This window comes from Nothobranchius furzeri, chromosome 3 (assembly GCF_043380555.1).
Source record: "Nothobranchius furzeri strain GRZ-AD chromosome 3, NfurGRZ-RIMD1, whole genome shotgun sequence".
NCBI classification, from domain to species: Eukaryota; Metazoa; Chordata; class Actinopteri; order Cyprinodontiformes; family Nothobranchiidae; genus Nothobranchius; species Nothobranchius furzeri.
The window spans coordinates 55,099,214-55,119,973 of NC_091743.1; the positions used below are offsets into that span (position 1 = coordinate 55,099,214).

Consider the following 20,760-nt stretch of genomic DNA (forward strand, 5'->3'; position numbering starts at 1 on the left):
CTGAGGACATCCTGGACTGGTCACCAGTTAATCAGAGGAAAACTCAGAGACAAACGAAATGTCAACTTAGTCAACATCAACATCTAGCGACAATTTCAGGCTGCCATTCAACCTGACATGCATGTTTTGGGCCCGTGGGAGGAAGCTGGAGTATCGGGAGAAAACATTGGATGAGAAGGACATGCCAGCTCCTTACAGAAAGACTGCAGCTGGGGTTTGAACCTATCATTTTCATGCTGCCAGGTAACAGTGCTAACAACTGTTCCACCATGCATGCCCTACTAAATAAAAATCTTTATGAATGTAATTTTTAATGCAATATTCGCTTTGAAATATGTTAAAAATGAGATGAAAAAAACATTCAATTTATTATGATTTTCTGTCAAACCAAGTTTAACCAACTTTGAGTAATACAAAGTGTCTAGAATGGAGTCATCTTAGGAGGAGCCAAAATGCAGGAATAGCCAGGTAGGTTTAAAAATTCCAAAAAGGTTTTATGTAAAGGCTGTGGAGCCAGAGCAGGATGATAATAACACATAACGATGCAAACATAAGGAACCGACAACGAGTAGTGGATGTAACTGGGTTTAAGTAGGAAGTGATGAGGAAACAGGGAACAGATGTGAGGATTACTGATTTGTTAATGTCTTACAGGTGTGACTTATAACTGGGGAACGGGAGGAAATAGAAAAACTCAAAAGGACTGAATATGATAAAATAATACGATACTAGAACTAAATGTTGCAAGAATATACTAACAGTGTTTCCCAACCCTGGTTCTCAGGGCGCACTGTCCTGCATGTTTTCCATGTGGCTCTTTCAAACACCAGTGTTTCACAGCTGCCACACACCTGCCTTAAATAAATAGGCCATTAACAGGCATCTGCAGCACTTGATGTCCTCCTGAGGAGGCAATGTGAAGCAGGTGCACTGAAGCAGAGGCATTGAAAACATGCAGGTCAGTGTGCCCTGAGGACCAGGGTTGGGAAACACTGTACTAATACATAACTAAGTTAAACATTGGACTGGACTAAGGGAACAGAACATAAATACATTGGAAAACATGACTACAACTGAACTAGAAAGCTGGGACAAAAAACAAACAACGAACAGGTAATGCCAAACTTCATTTTGTAGACCAAGAACTTAAATGGAATGTTTATTTTTCTGCAGTTTGGGATCCGCTTCTCACCACTGGTATGTTGTGCAGATTCACAAAAGCTTTGCAATTGATGCTCGATATGGAAAATCTATAACACCATGCTTTTTGGGTTTTCTTTCTTGACGTAGACATCGTAAGTGATGAGAATGTGTTCATCAGTGGGTTTTGCATCCTCCCCAGGAGCTCCTTGTGTTAGACTTCATGTTGCAGCCGAAATCTGAAAGGTCTAGCGTGAAGCTCTCTGAATCAGGGTGCAGTCAGCCAGTTGTGATTAGACCATGGATGGCAGGTCAAGGAGAACAAAGAACCAGCTGTGTAGGGGACAGAGATGAGTACATTTCTCTTTTGATGCGGGTCTTGGATAAATTAACATTAAAAAAAAATCTGTTCAAACAGTGAAGCAAAAGGCCAACTGCAACGTTTATTTATGGACAGGTACTTGCAGAAATAAACAAGAAGAAAATGAAAGCTGTTCTAGATTGAAGCACTTGGTGTTTCAAGTTTGAATGAGCCACAGGAACATCTAAGGTCCCAGCAAGACGTGATCAGTAATGCACCTCTGCTAAAATAGTTATAGAAATGTAATAAATGAATTGACGGGTGGAAAAAAAATCACCTCTGACTCCCTTCGCTTTTTTGAAGTTTTTTAAATCAATGCACTGTTGAATCTGGGAATTGCATGTTCTGGTGAATGATTTATACCGTTTCTCAGACAAAGAAAGTGCTAGAATCTTCCTGCCAGCACTTCCTCTCCACCTCTTTGAAAGCACATGCCTTTGTAGCTTGTGCAACAATATGTGCGAACGCAAAATATGTGTGCCATAAATTAAGGTTGACTGGACAAAGCTTGGATTTTGCCCTTCTGCTACAAAGGGGTATTATTGTGTGGCAGAGAGGCGGAGGAAAAGCGAAGTCATCTGCATCTGGATGGACCAAAAAGTGGGCTCTTGCATTCAGTCTGAGCCCCTGTGTGGCTGCTGGGCCAGGCCTGCTGCTGCAGATAGACTTGTTCCTGCTCGGAGCCCTCCCTGGCTCCTTACCCTGCCTCAGCCTTGAGACAGATGGAGAGGAAAGCAGAGGAGGGGAGGGAAAGAGCTCCTTTTTCAGTGCCTGGCAGGAGTATTTTGTATGAGTGGTGACTGTTGGTTTACTGTAAACAGTTTGTTGAGGCTGATGAAGAATGAGAAAGCAGAAAGACAAAAACCAACATGTCCATTTAATTTTCCCTGCATACGAATAAGAAATGGCAACTTAAAAATACACTAAATTCTGCCTGTACTGATGGAGAAATTATTGGGGGAATCAATAAAATACTTTCTTAGAGCTCGAATATGAATGACTTTGTAGGTTTGTGCCTTCTTTAGACTTAAAAAATAATTAGCGTTAATAAGAAATATATAAAAAAATTGTTTCTAGTTTTTGCAAACCTTGAATTCAAAAACTAATTTTAAAATGAAGAAGAAAACATTTCAAGACTAAATGCTTAGACCATTTACCCCACATAGTCTGGCTTGCCAGGCTACTGATTTCCCTTTTTCCTATTCATTTTCTCTCTTCCTTTCCTTGCATTATGATTTATTTAATCCCTAAAATTTAGTAATGTTAAACATATTTTCATCATTTTTTGAAATCTTTTTTATACTCATTGTTTTTTATTTATTTATTTATTTATTTATATATTTTGTGAAGCTCCTTTTTTTATCTTGAGAGGTGCTATATAAAAGATTGTTTTCTTTCTTTTCAAAGTCCGTTTTTCAGTAACACGACTTAGACCGAGACGCCATTTAAAGGCTCAGGAACCATTTCCAGGTGTTTTGGATTGATTAGCTGACTGGAGTGTGACACATTGAGTCTAGAATATTGAACCGTTACACAACAATAATCTACATAATAATAATAATAATAACAACAATCAGCAACTATACCAAATAAATGCTTGAAAAATCTGGCTTAACATGTAATAAGCCTATTTTAGAGGCAGCAGTAGCTCAGGAGGTAGAGTGGGTTGCCTTATGATCAGAGGGTCATGGGTGTGATTCCAGGGGTATTCTGCTGTTGTGTCCTTGGGAAGACACTTCACCCGACTTGCCTGTGTTGGTGGTGGTCAGAGGGGCCGATGGTGCAAAATGGCAGCCTTGACTCTGTCGGACAACCCCAGGGCTGCTGTAGCTACACATTAGCTTACCATCCCCAGCAGTGTGTGAATGTGAGAGTGCATGAATAATGGAAAGCGCTTTGGGTGTCTTGAAAAGTGCTATATAAATCCAAACTATTATTATTATTATTAGTAGTATCTCATTAGTTTCACCTTTTACGTTAATTTACTGAAGTTAATAAACTTTTGCACCATATTCTAATTTTTTTGCATTTCACCTGTCTTACATGAGTTTCAGGGTCTTAAACTTTTGTTACTGAAAGTTTGCACATTGCGACCAACAGGTTATGGATTTGGAGTTTGCATCATTAGGCTTCCATATTAGTAACAATTATTGGTTTGTTTTCCTCTTTGATAATCAGATGAATCATTTCCCTATGTAATCATTTATTTTTGCTAGGCGAAGATCTCTGCCTTTTGGCTGTACGGTAGCTTCAAAATCACAGCAGAAAATGTTAACTCTATCAAGTGATCAAGTGGAAGTATCACCCCAAAATACTTCAGTTTTTCTAAGAGTCAGATTTTTAAGAAGTCCTTTCTAACTTCAGTTTTTTTTATGTGTTTATTTGCATTTTGGAGTCACCATTATGAGGCTAAATGACCCAACCATGCTGCTGGTTATTGCACTGAGAAGAGAGACTGAGAGCTTGGCTGATGATATTAAACCCAAGAGCCTGATCAAAACATGACACATGGAAAAACATTTGCCTTTTCATGGATATGTCTGAAACCTAAAAGTAATCACCTTTTTTAGATACTACAAACACTTTGATTAATGACCTGTTTAAAATGTCTGTGGAATGGAAGACGTTAGGTTTAGCAGCACTTTTTTTAAGAATTGCAACTGTAGAGATAATAAACCCATAAATGTAAAACTGGAGTCCAGGAGCTCTGTGCCTGAGCTGATGTGTCTTGGTGTGCTCGGGAATAATTACGTTAAGGGGTGATCATTCATTCACCGACTACAAAGACATATCTTTGAAAGAGTTGTGAGGAGCAAAAGCTGGAAGCAAAAACAAATTCAGAGGAACATTACCTCCTGCAGTTTTGCATGCCATACAGTGCACTGCAAACAGCCACTTTGTGCCAGACAAGAAAGGAAAATGCTTGGTGAAACAAATTGATCCTCTAAAAGGGCTCAGAAAACCTTATCCTAGATCAAAGCTCATGCAGGCGCTTAGATCGCCCACTGAAAAGGCAAAGCAGCAGGGAAAGAAAGAAAAGTGAGGGAATGTCTTGTCTTTTCTAATTATACATTTCAGACAGTTCGCCACCAATTATCTCCCCTTCAGTAGCATCTGCCCTTCATATGACCGCAAAGTGAATGTCAGTTTTCCATCGTTGACTGGAAAACCAAAGCTAAATGTGTGGCAATGTGCCAGGATTCTCCAAAAATCTGTTTATGAGGAATTCTAGAGACAAAGAAGTGGGTTTGGTTTTTACTGTTAATTAGTGCAGTTTATTCATCCCCACCAATACTAACAGTCATGACCTTTGTGTTAAACCTGCACCAACAAAAACATCCATTTACTCACAGGCTCTTCTTTTACTTTGTGGAGTCAGCCAGGTACTTAAGAGCAACAGAGGTGTAGCAGTCATTAGTTACCACTGTTTTCACTTTAAGACTTGGGGCAGAATTATGTGTAAGAAGCAGTGAAGCAGTCCACTACCTTCATGTTGGTCTCCCAAACTCCCTTCGGCTGTTCCAAGAGCTGCACAGAACAAACTTTCAACACAAGGACTGGAAAAGCTCACAGAAGCAACAACAGGGTGTGGAGATCTTGAATGTTATTATGAGGAATTAAAGAAAAAAACGTTTTTTTTTACTCTAAAAAATGCATATTGATAATGGAGCTTGAGATCCCATGTGACAAATTCTGGGATGTGCGCAGATATGTTGATGGCTTTACGAGTGTAAACAAACTGAAAACAAACAGTATGTCACAGGAAAGAAGCAGATTTGGGAGAAGGGAAGTGTTAAACAACATATTATGTTCCCAAAAAGGATGTGGAATATACAGGAATACCTTAAATAAAGAAGTCAGGGTATGTAGACAAAATCAACATTACAAACTGTTTGGATTCACATGAAAGACCGGAGCACCGATTACAACTTGTTGCCACCGCAGTTCTGCGAAACAGACATTTTCGGCTATCTTTGTTGTGGTGTGAGCATATGTAAACGTCCGGATGAGAGGTACATGTTTGATTTGTTGGCTTTTCTAGTAAAACAATTTAAATTATCATCCCAGAACAAATGTAGCAGGAAAAGTTGTGTCGTGTGTCAGTGCGCCAGCATTAGCCTGCTGGTATATATGTGTGTGTGTGTGTGTGTGTGTGTAGCCTATGTGAGTGTTGTGTGTGCATAACGCGATGGAAGGAAAGAAAGTATGTATAAAAATACATACAACATCTGTAGCTTACCAGAATGAATATACTCTGTAAGGTTATGTTTGGTCGCCTAACAGCTGCGATCCAAGTGAGCCAACAAGACTTTTGTTATGCTAGATACTTGGTCTCCGTGGTTATGCCTCCAAGCAGGAAACTGGTGAAAAGTTTTTCACCTTTTTCCCTGGCGATCACGTGTTGCACCCCACAACACAGCAACAATTTACCATAGTTGTGTGGTATTACAGATCAAACGATTAATGTATAAAATTAAGCCACAAGAACGAGATTAGTGAACTGTTGTCTGGAGTAACAAGCAACAAGTAAGGACTCGTAGGCTGCCAACATGGTGGCCGCGTCGGTCTTGACACGATCACGAACCGTATTCTGCCTATCATGTTTGTTACGTGTACAAAGAAATAGTCTAATCCTATCTTTTTAGACAAAAGTTTTTTTTTTCTGTAGATATTTGGAACAAATTAAAACACACACACACATCTAATGTGAATGTCTTAAAAATAGAAACATTCATAGACTGCGATGCTGCTGGAACTAGAATAATCTTACACCAACTTGAAAAGAATGACTTCCTGGCTTAGATAAATCATGCACTTGGAGGTCTGCAGGCTTCAGCAAAGTGAATCAGCCAGATGTAGAAGTATGTGTATGCGTTCGTGCACTCGCATGTGTGTATCCATGAAAGAGCAGACCTTTCCCACATGGCAAAAGGCTTCACTGGAGCAGACAATTGCAATGTAGCCATGTGAGAACGGGGTGAGATGGAGTCACTTTTGCTGACGGCACACAGAAAACCCAACAGTTGCGATAGGGGGAAGACGCTCCGCCAAAGGCTGGACAAACATTAGCAAAGTTTCCATAAAGGTTCCACACTGCTTGGGGAGGCTTTTTTCCCCCACTGAAATTACATTTAACCTGTCTGTGGGTTGTTGCGCTGTAGAATGCATCAGTGTTAGTGGGTGTATGTGAACATTAATGAGCATGAATGATGGATGAGCTCACAGTGAAATAATTATGACTCTTACCAGCTCCATACTGGCTCCATGTAGCTTAAATTTGCAACAGATAGACTCCGCTTCTATTGCTCATCATGTAGAAAAACGCAGAAACTGTTTTTATTGGGTAACCCATTAGAAATCTGAATTTTATTCAGCTTTGTCTTGGTAGAGAAGAAAATATCCAAAAAATACCTCTGAAACAGGGGTGCCTTAAGGGGAGGGTGGTCGGTCGTTGATAATAGTAGGGTGACACACAAACTTTTATCTGTCTGTTTTATAAAGTACAGTTCCGTGGAAAAATGTATTGCCTCCTTACTATATTTTTTTGTCACACCTAATCATTTCAGTTGAGCAAACAAGCTTTAATACCAGAAAAAGGTCAACTGAGTAAAATAAATGAAGGCAGTTTTCTAAAGAGAGGTTGTAAATGCAAGAACGATCACACAACACTCACCCTTCCTCTCTGGTATCTTCCCTGAGATGCTTCTGTCAGAAAGGAAAACGCTGTTGCCGGAGGACACAAGGTAGTGCTAAACACCAGTCCCGTTTTCTAGGTCCAACCATCTTTTGTTGTTTGTGACTTTAAATAGTGTGTTTCTTTTTGGGACTCTGGTAGTTTGTCCTAACGTTTAAGCGGTAGAAGCAGGCTGTTTCTTCTCTGATATTATTGAGTGGAGAACCTCTCACACCAGTGGTGTTCTGTTGCAAAATATGTGTACATGGATGGATGGAGAACATAATAGGTGTAGGATGGAGGGAAGTGCGATGGTTTGGAAAAACCGACAAAGTTTTTAGACAAATACGAGAGAACTGCATTAGCTATACTATGTTAGAACTTTTTAAGAGGCATGAAAAAATGTTTTAAGGTGGTTTCTTTTTCTAAATTTTCCCATTGTAGATTAACTTCTTGTAACATCCTTTGCAGCAACAATTGCAATGAAGCGTTTGTGACGACTGGTCATGAATCGTTGACATCAGTGGAGGAATTTTGCACTACTATTCTTTACAACCACTTTACCTTTTTCACGTAGGGCCAGATTCCATTCCAGGGGAAATTCATATAAGTGGGACATCTCCTTGTCGGAGAACCCACTGCATTGCCACGCTGTCTGCATTAGATCTCTGGTTGATGTAAAAAAAAAAAAAGGTGCAAAGAAAGTGACAAAACATCAGTTCTTGTCCTTGTCTTTTTTAAAGTATGTGCTTTTAATTAAGTTTATTACTACTTTAAATCAAATTGGTATTCTTATTTTTTCTCTGAGGATTTCTGTCCGTTTTCTTTCCTGAAATACCGCATAAAGCCAATGAGGTGGCACTGAGCCATGCTGTCAGTGCTGAAAGGCTGCTCTCTCTCACATGGAACAGCTTATTAGCAGCGCTGTATCTAATAGCCATCAGTACATCTGTCGTGCCTTTACTTACAGCCATCATGATACGGACTAACAATAATGGAAAAGGTTAATGTACAGGGGGAGTACGGGTGTGCTGATAACTGCTGCATGCTGCATATGATTTTGTATCAAAGCCAAAGACAACTGAGCGATAAGGAAAAAATATTCAACATGATAATGATTCAGAGTCACTGAAGAACTTGTTGGAAATCAAACTTTTTGTACATCCAATTTACTTCTGAACTCAAGTGTAACCTATAGAAACTGTTTCGACATTATCATCAGTAATAATCTATGTAGACCGTCTCATAATTACCTGCACGCTGTCAGTTTGACATAGTAGCTTTAGCACACGTGTATAAATCAGTGAGCATGTTCTTTTTTTATATAGTGTTCAGTCCATTCGAGCATGTATAGCCAACCCTCGTGTGGGAGATCTATATATTTTGTAATCTTTACTGCAGGATCAAGTTGGTGTGTCAAGCGTACCGTAATGCTCTCAAAGGTCTACACAACTCACCCTGCCATTTCAGGCACAATGGAACACCAATGATGAAGTGGTTCATGCCCACAATAGCATGACTGGGGAACTGTGTGTATTGACACAACATTTTATTACATTAGGACAGAGAAAAATAAAATACCAGAATGCAAGGTACAATTTCTGGTTTGTTTTAGCAGTTTTCTTCTCAAACAAACAAGCAACAGTGAACAGAAAATAAACAACAATTTTGTGTTATTTGTTTCATTTTACGTTTGGTTTTAAGAATAAAAAGTGGAATAAGAGTTAGAGTAAATCCACAAAAAAGAAAAAAATGCTTGCATAGAAACAGTTTCCTCTTTAGTCTCTTCCTCCGTCACCTCCCTCCTTCTCCAGCCGATAAAGCCAATCTCTGAGCTGATTCCTGTCACAAAACGTTCTCTAATATTCTAATTGTGGCTAATGGTTTGTGCAGCTAATTAAAGTGTATGAATTACAATAATCAGTCAGCCGCAGTGGGGCGGACACAACCCTCATGCGATTCATCCAAGCATAGATGGCCAAGACCAAAGAGGGGCTAATGTAGGAGAGGGGCTGGGGGGAGCTGGGTACCAAGGAAAAAGGTGAGATGAAAGTGATGAAGAGGAGGGGAGACAAATGCTTGAAACGAAATCCCAAGGCTGTTTGACTGCATCAACATGATAATACGTTTGGCAGAAAGAACAAAGGATGGGGGTATAAAAGAAAACGGGATACTAGATGTAATGGTGAACCAAGAGTGAACAGTGGGACAGTGAAATCACTTATCAAACCTGATATGGGTTTTTGTTTTGAAAGTAAAAATATGAAAGAAATTATCTCCTTTGATGGCAAAAACGTAGATAATCTAAAATACTTTCTAAAACAATAAGCAAATATGATGTTTGCATTGAAGTACTCGACCCTGTCATATAGGCGTGTGCTGTGCTACTGTTTCGTTCATTAGCGATTGTTTTCTGCACATAATTTGTGTAGATGTTCATCTTCCATATCAACACACTAAAAATCAATGTAACCGTTTCTATATTGTCTACTTTTAATCAATGCATCTTTTTCTTTTTGTGAGCATTTTGTTTAAGGGTCAGGGCTCATGAGGGTCACAGCCTCAGGGAAGTTGCTATTGAACAACCTTGCTGTCTGGGCTTTGAGACCTTCTGCCTGAGGAAAGAAAGATGAATAGGTCATGGGTGGATGGATCAGTATGTTCTTTTCTCTGGTTCTGCATGCCTGAGTGGATTTTGTTGTTCAAGGGTTTTGTGGTCAAACTAAATTTAGTTCTTGACTTTTTATGGAGTTAAAGTGAAAGAATGATCAAAGCGTCCATTTCCGTCATTTAGATTTAAGACAATAATTAGATTTTCTATGAAAAAAGACAGAACCTGGATATAAAAAAGTAAATGAGACAAATACTGCCAGCATCTCAAAGGGTTCAGGAAAAATAAGGAAATTTGTTCTTGTTTGTGTCTTTTTTTTTGTGTGACATCGGTTTGATTTAGGCAGGCAGCCAACATGTTAGATTTGATTTGTTGTATATTTTATTGCTGTTGCCATAAACAACCTGGCTCTATAATTAGCATACAAACATGAATAGCCTTTACCTTCTAACGCTTAACACCACAGTGAAATACATAGTCTACCTTTTGCAACCACGTCTTCAGATGATCAAAGATTCACAAAAATGCCAAATTAGGTTCATTAGTACAACCATACTGACTATCATCTGAATTATTCTGCCATGTTAATAAACCTGATGACCAAGTAGTCAAATAAATACCAACTATTATTTCCAAATAGCGGCTCTGCATACAAAAGCCATTTAGGAGGAGACTCCTGCTGCGTTTCACTTAATGGTTCTAACCACCTCGTGTGAACTACAAGCAGCAGCCACATCCTTTTTTAAGTGCACATAATGACAGTAGTAAAGTTTTACAAGTTTGTTCCCAAGATCATTATGTTGCACACAAAGTGTCTCCTTGTCTGTCGTATGTAAAGCAAATGAATGCAGCAGCCATAAAAAGCATCCTTGTAAAATATACAAAAGCATCCGCTAATGCGTTTTGCACATGAGCTACTTACTTTGTGATATAGAAGCATTGAATACAGTTTTGTTTTCGAATGACCTGAGGATTTATTTCTTCCATTAGCCACTGAGAAACAATGCTGACACTCACTTGCGCTCTTTATATACGGAGGACAAAAGACGGAGTGAGGAGAAGAAACTGAAAGCGACTGATGGCCAAAATAACGAAGGGGAAGGCAGAACATAAAGCATGAGAGGTGGTGACGGAGCTCAGGATGGAGGAGATTGTAAATCCTGATGGACATGGAGCACAGAAGTGGAAAGACAACAAAATTGTGTTGACGGATTTTTGAAAAAAAAAAAAGATTTTCTGAGAATGGATAATAGAGGCTCACACTCTGTTGTTTTGTCTTGTCAAGTCAAATAGGCTTTTTAGCAAGTTGTCCAAACAGCGTCTGTTGAAAAAGAAAGGGAATCAATTATTCATGATACAGAGTGCTACTTAATACGTCACACACACACGCACACAGACACACGCAGTTTCCTAGATGGTGAAATGACTTAGTAACCAGGCGATTTATTCCCTTTTAATAGGGTCTCAATTGCAGCAGCCACACTCAGACAAATGAGCAAACAAGTCAGAGAGTGACAGTGATATCCATTATGTCTTTAATTATCTTCAAAGTTCCAGTGAAGGGCATTTCTTTGGCTAATGGAAAGACAGTTCTAAGTGTCACAGCAAATTGCTCCTTGAATGCTCCAACAAAACTAACTATTTGCTCCTTTATGCACGCTCCAATCTGAGTTTTGACAGGCATTGTTACATTTTGCAAATTGGCACAATCAGTGCCCTCGTCAAAAATAAACAACATTTGGTATTTGTGGTTGTTTTTCATATATTTTTTCAGTTTGTTTCTTCTCGTTCACAAGTCTAAACCTAATTTCCTTCGAGATAATTTGACCGAGTGCCATTAGTTTGCACTGAAACAAGGCTTGCTGATTGGTGTATTCAGAGTGAGATGATTTGGGGAAAGATCAAGGCCTGGAACGAAATGTCAATTTTAAGTGGGTATGATGACACTGGTAAAGGGAGGGTCTTTAAAATATTCTAGTGCAATAATCTCATAAATACAGATTACTCCAATGCAAACTATAATGTTTGTTTGCATTCTTTACAAAAACATTTTTCAAATTTTTTTTTCGATGCATACATTTAATGTCTATTCAGTCTATTTAATACATATGGAAAATAGCACCAACAAAGAACATTTCAAACAGCTAATATTTAGAAACTAGTTAAACATGCTACTGAATAAACATATAATCCGCCATTCCCCTTTTCACTCTCCGTTCTAAACTCTTCAGCTCTAAGGCCCTTTTTGGAGTAAAAATATGTTACCGTAAAGACCTGGTGTGACTGAGACATGGTTAAATGTTCAGATTTATTTGCTGTCAAGCTGAGACTGAGAAGGATGCATTGGAGCATCTGCTGGTGTGTGGTTTCATGTTGGGAACTGTTTTACAGCCTTTAACGTCCTGAGACTAAGATAAAGTAGCTATAGCATGTGGATGTACTAAAGCCAGACAGTCTGGTCATTAACTTTTCAGACTGAAAACTAACACCAAGCATGGAACTTACTGAATCAGACCAAAGACAAGTCAGCCACAGTTTGCAGCCTTCACGTAATAAATGGATTTGAATCGGGATCAGAAAAGTTTTTTATTGCCTATGAGCAGTTTCACATTACCAGGAATTTACGTTGGTGGAATTGTGCATGCATACAAAGTCAAGCAAGTGACATATTAGATGAGACAAATTTTAAAATAATAAGAAATTTAAAGTGGGTAGTGCAGAGATGTATAGTTCCCTGGTGTTCAAAACTTCAACAGCTGAAAGGAGGAAGCTTGTTTTTGTGTTGAGAGGTTCCCACCTTCTGCCTGAAGCGAGTGGTCCAAACAGTCCATGACCAGGATGAAAGGGGACCACTGTGATTGGATCTGCATGCCTCAGAAACCTGGAGGTGTACAGATTGATGGAAGGCCACTGAATGCATAAAAGTTAGTCTGCGATTATACCTGACAGTGGCCCCAGCGCACCACACAGTGATGGAGGAAGTGAGGATCGACTTGATGGTGGTCGTGTTGAACTGAACCATCATCGTGGTTGGCATTTTGAGTTTCTTCAGTAGCCACAGGAAGAATGTCCACTGCTGGGTATTTTTGAAGAGGAAGCTGATGGACTTCTGCCACTTGAAGTCATGGGTGATGATACTGTTTAGATGGGGGTGTTCATCAGAGTTATGCAGTGTTGGGAACATTTCTTTAAAAAAGTAATTAGTTCTAGTTACTGATTACTTTGTCAAAAAATAACTCAATTACTAACTGAGTTACGAGATTATAAAAGTAACTAATTACCAAGAAAAATAACTACTTACTTTTTTCATTAAAGAATGCTATAAAAATGGGTTCCCCTCTGAATTGAACTTATTTAATTTACTATAAATCACTACAATAGTGAAATATAAATGACTAAGGACTGGAACATAATAAAATGTACGTCCAAATGTTTTTTTACAAACCTGAATAATTTAAATAAATAAGCACTTAACAGGAGGAACTACTAACAGGAACATTGCACTTATCTAGACTATTCAAAGGTCACTGTGATATCTAACAAGACCCCAATCAGCTACATTTTAAAATTGCAAATAGAAACACCTGTAAAGATTCCTGAGCCTTTAAATGGTCTTACAGTCTAGTTAAATTACAGAAATGAAATTTTGCACAGTATTCTAATTTTTCCAGCTTCACATAATTGTGTGTTTTTAGCAGCATTTCTGTTGTTGGTAATCTAGTAATGGTTGAATAAATAAATAAAATCCTTCAAAATGACACTAGAAGAGGCACAAGCCTGATGGAGAACTTAGGTTTACTAACTTGGGTCAGACCCAAACACAGAAGAGCTGAAGCTGGATGGTAAACACACACAGGTAGTTCTAATAACACCTGAGCTCCATGACGTTTGAGACTGATGCATCAGTGTTACAGCGGGACTAAAGACAGGATCAGAAACAGGTTACAGCTGGATGATCTAGGAAGGTAGAAGATCAAGACGTCTGAGCGATGAACAGGTGAACGGACCTTCGGGACATCCCGCTGTCACGCCAAGAAGGGCACGGCTGCAGATCCACACCTGCAGCAGCGAATCTGCGGGTCTGCAGCCGTAGACTATTCATCACGTCTTTCTCATTCTTCTTGGGCCGAGATTCGCTTGGATGAAAACATCTGCCTCTTTGGCTACAGATCAGCTGATGACAGCTTCAACCAAGGATGTAATTTTCACTTAAGAAGTGGGGGGGACACAGGGTGGGGTGGGGGGGTGGGGGTGGGTGGGTGGGTATGGGTATCTTTGCAGTATGTTCTAATGGGAAACAGGCTTCAACACAAACTGTTGTTTTCCGCTTGGTCCTAGAGCTCAACCAGTGTCAATTTAATATAGCGTAATATTGTTTTTGGATGGTAAAAAGTTCAGGGGTCAAAACTTGACTTTGGAAAAAGTGGGGGGGACATGTCCCCCCGCCCCCCCCCCAAAATTAAGTCCATGGCTTCAACACACTGCGCTGCTTAACGCACGCATTTTCTTATCAGTAACAGAAACGACATTTTGATAAAGGAAGACAGTAATTAATTAGTTTGCTCGTTACTGAAAAAAACATATTTTTAGTAACGCGGTTATTTAAAATGGCGTTATTCCCATCACTGCTCTGTTGTGTCTACAGCATGCTGTGACAGTGAGAACACTGAGGGTCTCCGCCCACCCGGCCAATCATACAATTTAAGACCGTTAAGGGTGGTGTCATCTGCAAACATGAGCAGCTTCACAGCTTGATGGCTGGAACAGACCTCTTCATTTTACCTATGATATTACTACAAATGTTACTGTGAGGCGATTACTTGAACAGGAGCTCTGATTTTATATTTAATTAAATCTCATTGGTCATTTTAAAAGTTAGCAAGAGGATAAAGATATAGCATAAACCCAGTTGTTTTCTTCACAATGTTCTAACGTAGTATAGCTATACATATATTGTGGAGACTATTAGACCATTCAGTTGTCAATCTTGCCAAACCGCCACACTTGTGCATTTCCCTGGGTCCTCCATTGATTATGCTCTCACATATTTAGCAACAGAAACAACACTGTTATGAAAGGGGAGGGATGAGTGTTCTGTGGCTGTTTTCATTCAAAACCTAGTTTTTTCTGTAGATTCAACAAAGCAGCTTTAAGTGTGGGTTTTAAAAATGAGACGTGGAATTAAAGCTGCAAGCACCGTCGTTCGGCCCTCACTGCTCCGCTTCAGGCCAGCCTGGCCGACAGCCCGGTGCACCCGGTCAGGTCCACGGAACATAAACGTGGACCATCCCAACAGCAGAAACCGCACACTGTCTCCTCATCCAAACCTCACCCTGAGTCAGCATCTCCTCTGAGCCCACCAATTAATTACACATCTCAACACTAGGGCATGCTCTATCTTTACCCCAATGGTGGTGTGATGACACAGGCCAAGTTTAAGTTTATTCTGACCACGTTTTTTGAAGTTTTTTAAGTTTAAAATTATCTAGGGGCACTGTGACCAAATACAGAAAAATCCCACTGAGGTCAGCTTTGGTTGACAAAGGTGGTTTTCTGTTATTTTGGCATAAATCAGATGTTGTATGTGTGTTAACTTGAGCCAGAGAGCCGAAAGGGGGTGGAACTAAAGAGGTTTGAGCCAACAACCACATCAATGTGTTTGGTGCAGTCATGTGATGACACAAGCCAAGTATAAGGCCATTCTGACCTTGTCTTTAGAAGTGAATAAAGTTTGAACCTTTCTAGGGGCACTGTGACCACTTACAACTAAATTCCATAGAGGTCATCTTTTGTCATCAAAGATGGTTTTCTATTAATTTGACATCAATCAAACGTTGCATGGATAATCTAGAGGCAAAAGGCTGTAAGTGGGCGGAGTTGAAGTGACTTGAATGAGTGAGCACATACATGTGTTGATTGCAGTTGTGTAATGACTCCCACCATGTTTGACATAGTTTGGAGCTTTTTTGTAAAAGCTACCAAGGAATTATTGTATCTAGGGGGTGCTGTCCCAAATGTAGGAAAATATTCCATGGAGCAGTTTGTAGATTCACAACAATCAATTCAAAGTCAAAGTCAAAGTAATTTATTGTCATTTCTACCACATGTGCAGGACATACAGAGAAACGAAATTGAGTTTCAGCACACACAATTCAAAGATCAGACATACGTGGGTAAGACACATGACAAGAATTGGTGACTGCGGTCATTCGCAACATGAGTCGCGCTACCTTAATAGATAGATGAAAAGGGTGTTACATGAGGATAAGTGGGGGTAGGTAAAAAAAGGCATAGCAGAGTTATACCCAGCGGGGAGTAACTCTATTATACAAAAAAACTCCTCCTTTAACATGGAAGCACAACAATTGCGTGTAGTTTGGTGTGAATAGCATTATGCATGTGTTATTCAGGGCCTAATGTCTGTCAGAGGGCGGAGCTAAAGTGATATCAACCAATGACCACAGGATTGTGTTGGGTGCCTTTGTGTCATGACATATAGCAAGTTTGGTGCAGTTGCAACCTCGTCTGTAGGAGTTATTACAGTTTTAATGGTATGTAGGGGGTGCTGTGGTGATATTATACAATGTTCACCAACCGTTTGTGCCTCATTGGCTAAAGGGCAGGATTAATCATTGCCATGTTCAGTCTCGTGCAGATCGGAGGCTGTTAGTGGAAGTTACAGTCAAACATAGGTCACGGCGTCACGCCAGAATTCACTATGGCATCAAAGCCCCTCCCTTTCTGGAAAGCTATCAGAACTGAATGGTCATTACAGCATCATGAAGACAGTGGATGGCCTTAGTGTCATGTTGACTAAATTACAGGGTGTTTCACCATAAAACAATAGACTTCCTGTTGTCAGGGGGCGGGGCTTAGGTGATGTCAGCTGTCCACATTGTCATTGTCTTCAGATAAGGTCAGTGATCACACAGACAATGTTTGATATAGATTTGATCATGCGCATGGGAGTTATTACGTCAAGTAATGTAATGGCAAAAGGTCAAAGTTTGAGGCTTAGCCACGCCCACACCTTTCAACTTTTGAAAAATTAGACGGTTGAATTTTCCACCCTATGTCTTAAGAAGTTTGAACGTGATTGGTGAAAAGGGCGATGGAGCATCACTCTCCAAACAAAGTGTGCGAAAACCACTAAATCGAGTACTTGGACCAAAATGACCGACTTCCTGTGTGATATTGACCTTGGCTCCAAGAGACTTTTTAGTAGGTCCTAAAGCACTACATTAGTGTACCAAATTTTGTAGTTCTCAGATAAAGCACGGCTTGGGGCTGTCAGTTTTAATGGTCCTAGGGGGCGTTATTTCACAAAAAAGCCCACGCCCACAAAACTATCATGTCCATTTCTATTGGTGGTCAGACTAGGATCACTCATCAGAGATTTCAATGCGATATCACAATAACTGAGGAAATGAGAGGCAAACATATTTCCATGGCGTGATGGCAAATTTCGACATGCTCCCAAAGCCCCGCCTTTTTTCAAAACCTGCCAGTACTGCTATTTGCCAGAGATTGCTGGTGATTGGGTGAAAGGAGTCCAATAGGGAGCTGTGAAAAAGAGTGGTGTGGTGACAGGTCAAAATTTGAGGCTTAGCCACGCCCACACCTTTCAACTTTTGAAAAATCCAACATTTGAAAAATTTCCCCTGTAGCTTAAGAGTATATCGCAGAAGTTTGAAGGTGATCGGTGAAAAGGGCGATGGGGCATCATTCTCCAAACAACGTGTGCGAAAACTACTAAATCGAGTTCTTGGACCAAAATGGCCGACCTCCTGTACGACTTTGCGCTTGGCTCCAAGATACTTTTTTGTAGGTCCTGAGACACTACATTAGTGTACCAAATTCCGTAATCCTTAGTCAAAGCATGGGTTTAGGCTGACAGTTTTAATTGTCCTAGGGGACGCTATTTAAAAAATGAAGCCACGCCCACCAGATTTTCACATCAGAGTTTTTGGGGGTCCGGACTAGGATCGCTCACCAGAAGTTTTGTGGCGATAGCTTTAGAAATGACGAAATGGGAGTCAAACGTATGGCCACGGCGGTACGCCTGACTTCGCCGCGCTGCCACAGCCTCACCCTCTTTTGAAAGCTCCCACAAAGTGACGCCAAGCAACCCCCACTTGTCTTGAGTTAACAGCTACAAATTTGTGGTGATTAAGTGAAATGGGGCGATTTGGGACCTATCACAGTAAAACGTGACCTTTTTGGTCCTGAGGGGGCGGGGCTCGTGTGATGTCATCATCCAACCATTTTTATTCGGAGCCGGATGCCGAATGACCACAGACATTTTTGCAACTCTACTCTATTTGGTTATGAAGTTATAGCCATTTATATTTTTTTGGCGAGTAGTCGAAATTTGAGGCCTGGCCCCGCCCCCTCAGCATATACAAAAAGTCAGTTTTATTTTTTCTATTTGATTGGCCATCCCTTCTGACCAATTTAACACAAATGTCAAGACGATCGTGCGAAAAGTGATCGAGTAAATCAATCAGAAGCGGACCCTAAAAGTGGTCAAAACGGGTAAAAATCGCCATTTCAACCCCAAATGGTCGACTTCCTGTTTGATGTTGACCATGGTTGCAAGAGGCTTTTCTGTGCGGACTGTTGAGTACTACAAGTGTACAAAATTTCATAACTGTACAACAAATTAAGGTTTATGGAGGGTGGTGCTTTTCACATTCTATGGGGCACTGTGGAGCTAGTTTTATTGCATATTTTTGGGACCTTTTAAAATACAAAATTTTACACCATGCCTGACGTGTCTGCAAAAATTCCTGAGTTTTCGGGTATGTAAAGGCCTCCAAAAAGCCAATTTACTTGGCGGAAGAAAAATAAACACAGCAGATACAATAGGCCTTTGCAGCTCTTTCGCTGCTCGGGCCTAATAAGTAAAAAGCATTAATGACGTACTAGAAAAATGTGCTGAGGCCACATTGTTTTAGGCAAAGATGAAGCATCACTTTTATCCCCTCATTTGTGACTTAAAACAGCAGACTAAATCAAGAGACTTTGTTTGGAGAGAGAGAGAGAGTTTAAAGCGACAGTTATTTTGTTAAAGTGTGGTTGTGTGCAGTGTGCAAGTGGATGGTAGAATAGTTAGAATCCAAAAGAAAATCTAGTGATGAAATCAACTACTGAAAGCAGAATTTATTCGGAAATGAAAATCTTTCATCTAAATCCAATCAATTTCACATGGAACCATAGCTTTAAAGTTTCTTGTTTTTGCCGAGAAACTCCCATGTTTTGCCTTTACCTTCTGTACTCTTGTGTTATTATTTCTGTTGTATCATAATTTTGTTTAACAACCATAGCTTCATGAGAACCCTCATCCGACTCATCTCGGACGATGATTATGTATAAAGTGCCACTTTTTAATGAAAGAGTTGTTTGAATGACTATGACTTACCTATACTTGTACATGGATTAAGTTTGTGCTAGAGATTGATTTATAATACAAACCACTTGGTTTCAAAATCATCTCAGCAGATCTGTTGAAATATGTAACATATAATATTTGGCAGAAGTTTTCCTTCTGCCAGCAGTTGTCAAAATTGATTAGTGGGACAGATGCCACTGATTCACTTTTGTATAAACAAGAGAGACGCTTTAATTATGTTGATTTCTCATGAATATGGAAGTACCAAAAGCTGCTTCTAAAGCCTCTTGTGCTTTTTTCACAGAATGGCTGGTTTAATACTGAAGACACCATGAGGAAAGGTGAACCTGGTTCTGGATGTGCAAACGTATTGAAGCTTCAATGTTTTACAAGACCTCAAATTGACCTTCTAACGGCTTTCATTATGAAATGCTTCAAAATTCAAATGCATTCATTGCTGGTGGCTTTGCTGCAATCCTTTCTTGTTTGTTTACCATTGTTCGAATCAGGATGTTTGTACCAGAACAGGAACAAGAGGGACATTTTGAGAGGTGGCAAGGGACTATTCAAGTGTCTGCAGATGATACAAAGCATCAATCTTTCATATGAATTGAAGCCACTTCAAATCAATTTTACCCCAGCCGCTTCCAGGCTAATCATGTGGCAGAGGGCAGGCAATGTGCCAGGTCTGTCTGGAGAGAAGACAGACAGAAACACTCCGGCAGACACTTGTCTTTAAACACACTCATCCTAAACATGGAAATGGCCAGGTATAGGTTTTACCTGGTGTCCCACATAATGTGAAAGTTTGCAAAAAATAGTAAAAAGAAATCCAAGACATACTGACAGGTGTTTAAGCTGCATGGGAGAGATTTATTAACACTTGGTTTATATTAGTAAAGGTGAAGGGGTGCAGGGGTCAGGAACTCATGTCTTTGAGGTCTAGCATCCTGCAAACGTTAGCTGTTGTCTTGCTCCAACACCTTTAAAGGTTCCATGTTCATGCTATTTTAAACGTTTGAGAGCAACGGTAAGTGCAGTATATGATAAAATATTACCGTTTGCACAATTAAGATGGCATTCATCTTAAATACAAATTATTTCTGTCAGCCTGAATTTATACCCGGAAATTAAACGCTTTGTTTCAGTGAAGCTCCGCCCACACCCGTTCTGCCAAAACATGCCTACAAGAGTGTCTCAGGCATGTCATATACTGCTTTAGCTATGGTAGTCCAGTGGTGGACGTGCTGGTCTTCCATCTTAGTTTTGCCTTGTGCTGACGTGGGTTTGAAACCCAGTGGTGTCAGAAGTATTTTATTTAGCCAGCTGAAACAGATTTCATATTTTTATATTTTAGTTTTATTGATTTATTTCTGCTACATATTTAGTGTCTCTAAAGATGTTTGAATCTGGTCGTTTCCAAGCAGCATTTTAGTTGATTTACTATATTCACCTCACATGGACTCACACTGGCTAAGTAAAGTAAAAAAAATAAAAGAAAATAAACAGATTAGTCCTCATACTTTAAACAGTTTACCAATAAAGGGTTGAAAACATAATACTGGCCAGTGTAGCTAAAACAG

The 20,760-nt window shown here is 39.8% G+C and overlaps 1 long non-coding RNA gene across 1 annotated transcript in view; it reads left to right on the forward strand.

The window, feature by feature from the left end:
- The first annotated feature begins 952 nt into the window (after positions 1-952).
- LOC107385488 (uncharacterized) overlaps positions 953-20,760 on the forward strand; it is a 33,743-nt gene continuing 13,935 nt past the window's right edge. The window contains exons 1-2 of the long non-coding RNA XR_001572985.3: positions 953-1,113; positions 19,482-19,518. This is a non-coding gene — a long non-coding RNA (uncharacterized lncRNA). The remainder of the gene's footprint in view (positions 1,114-19,481; positions 19,519-20,760) is intronic.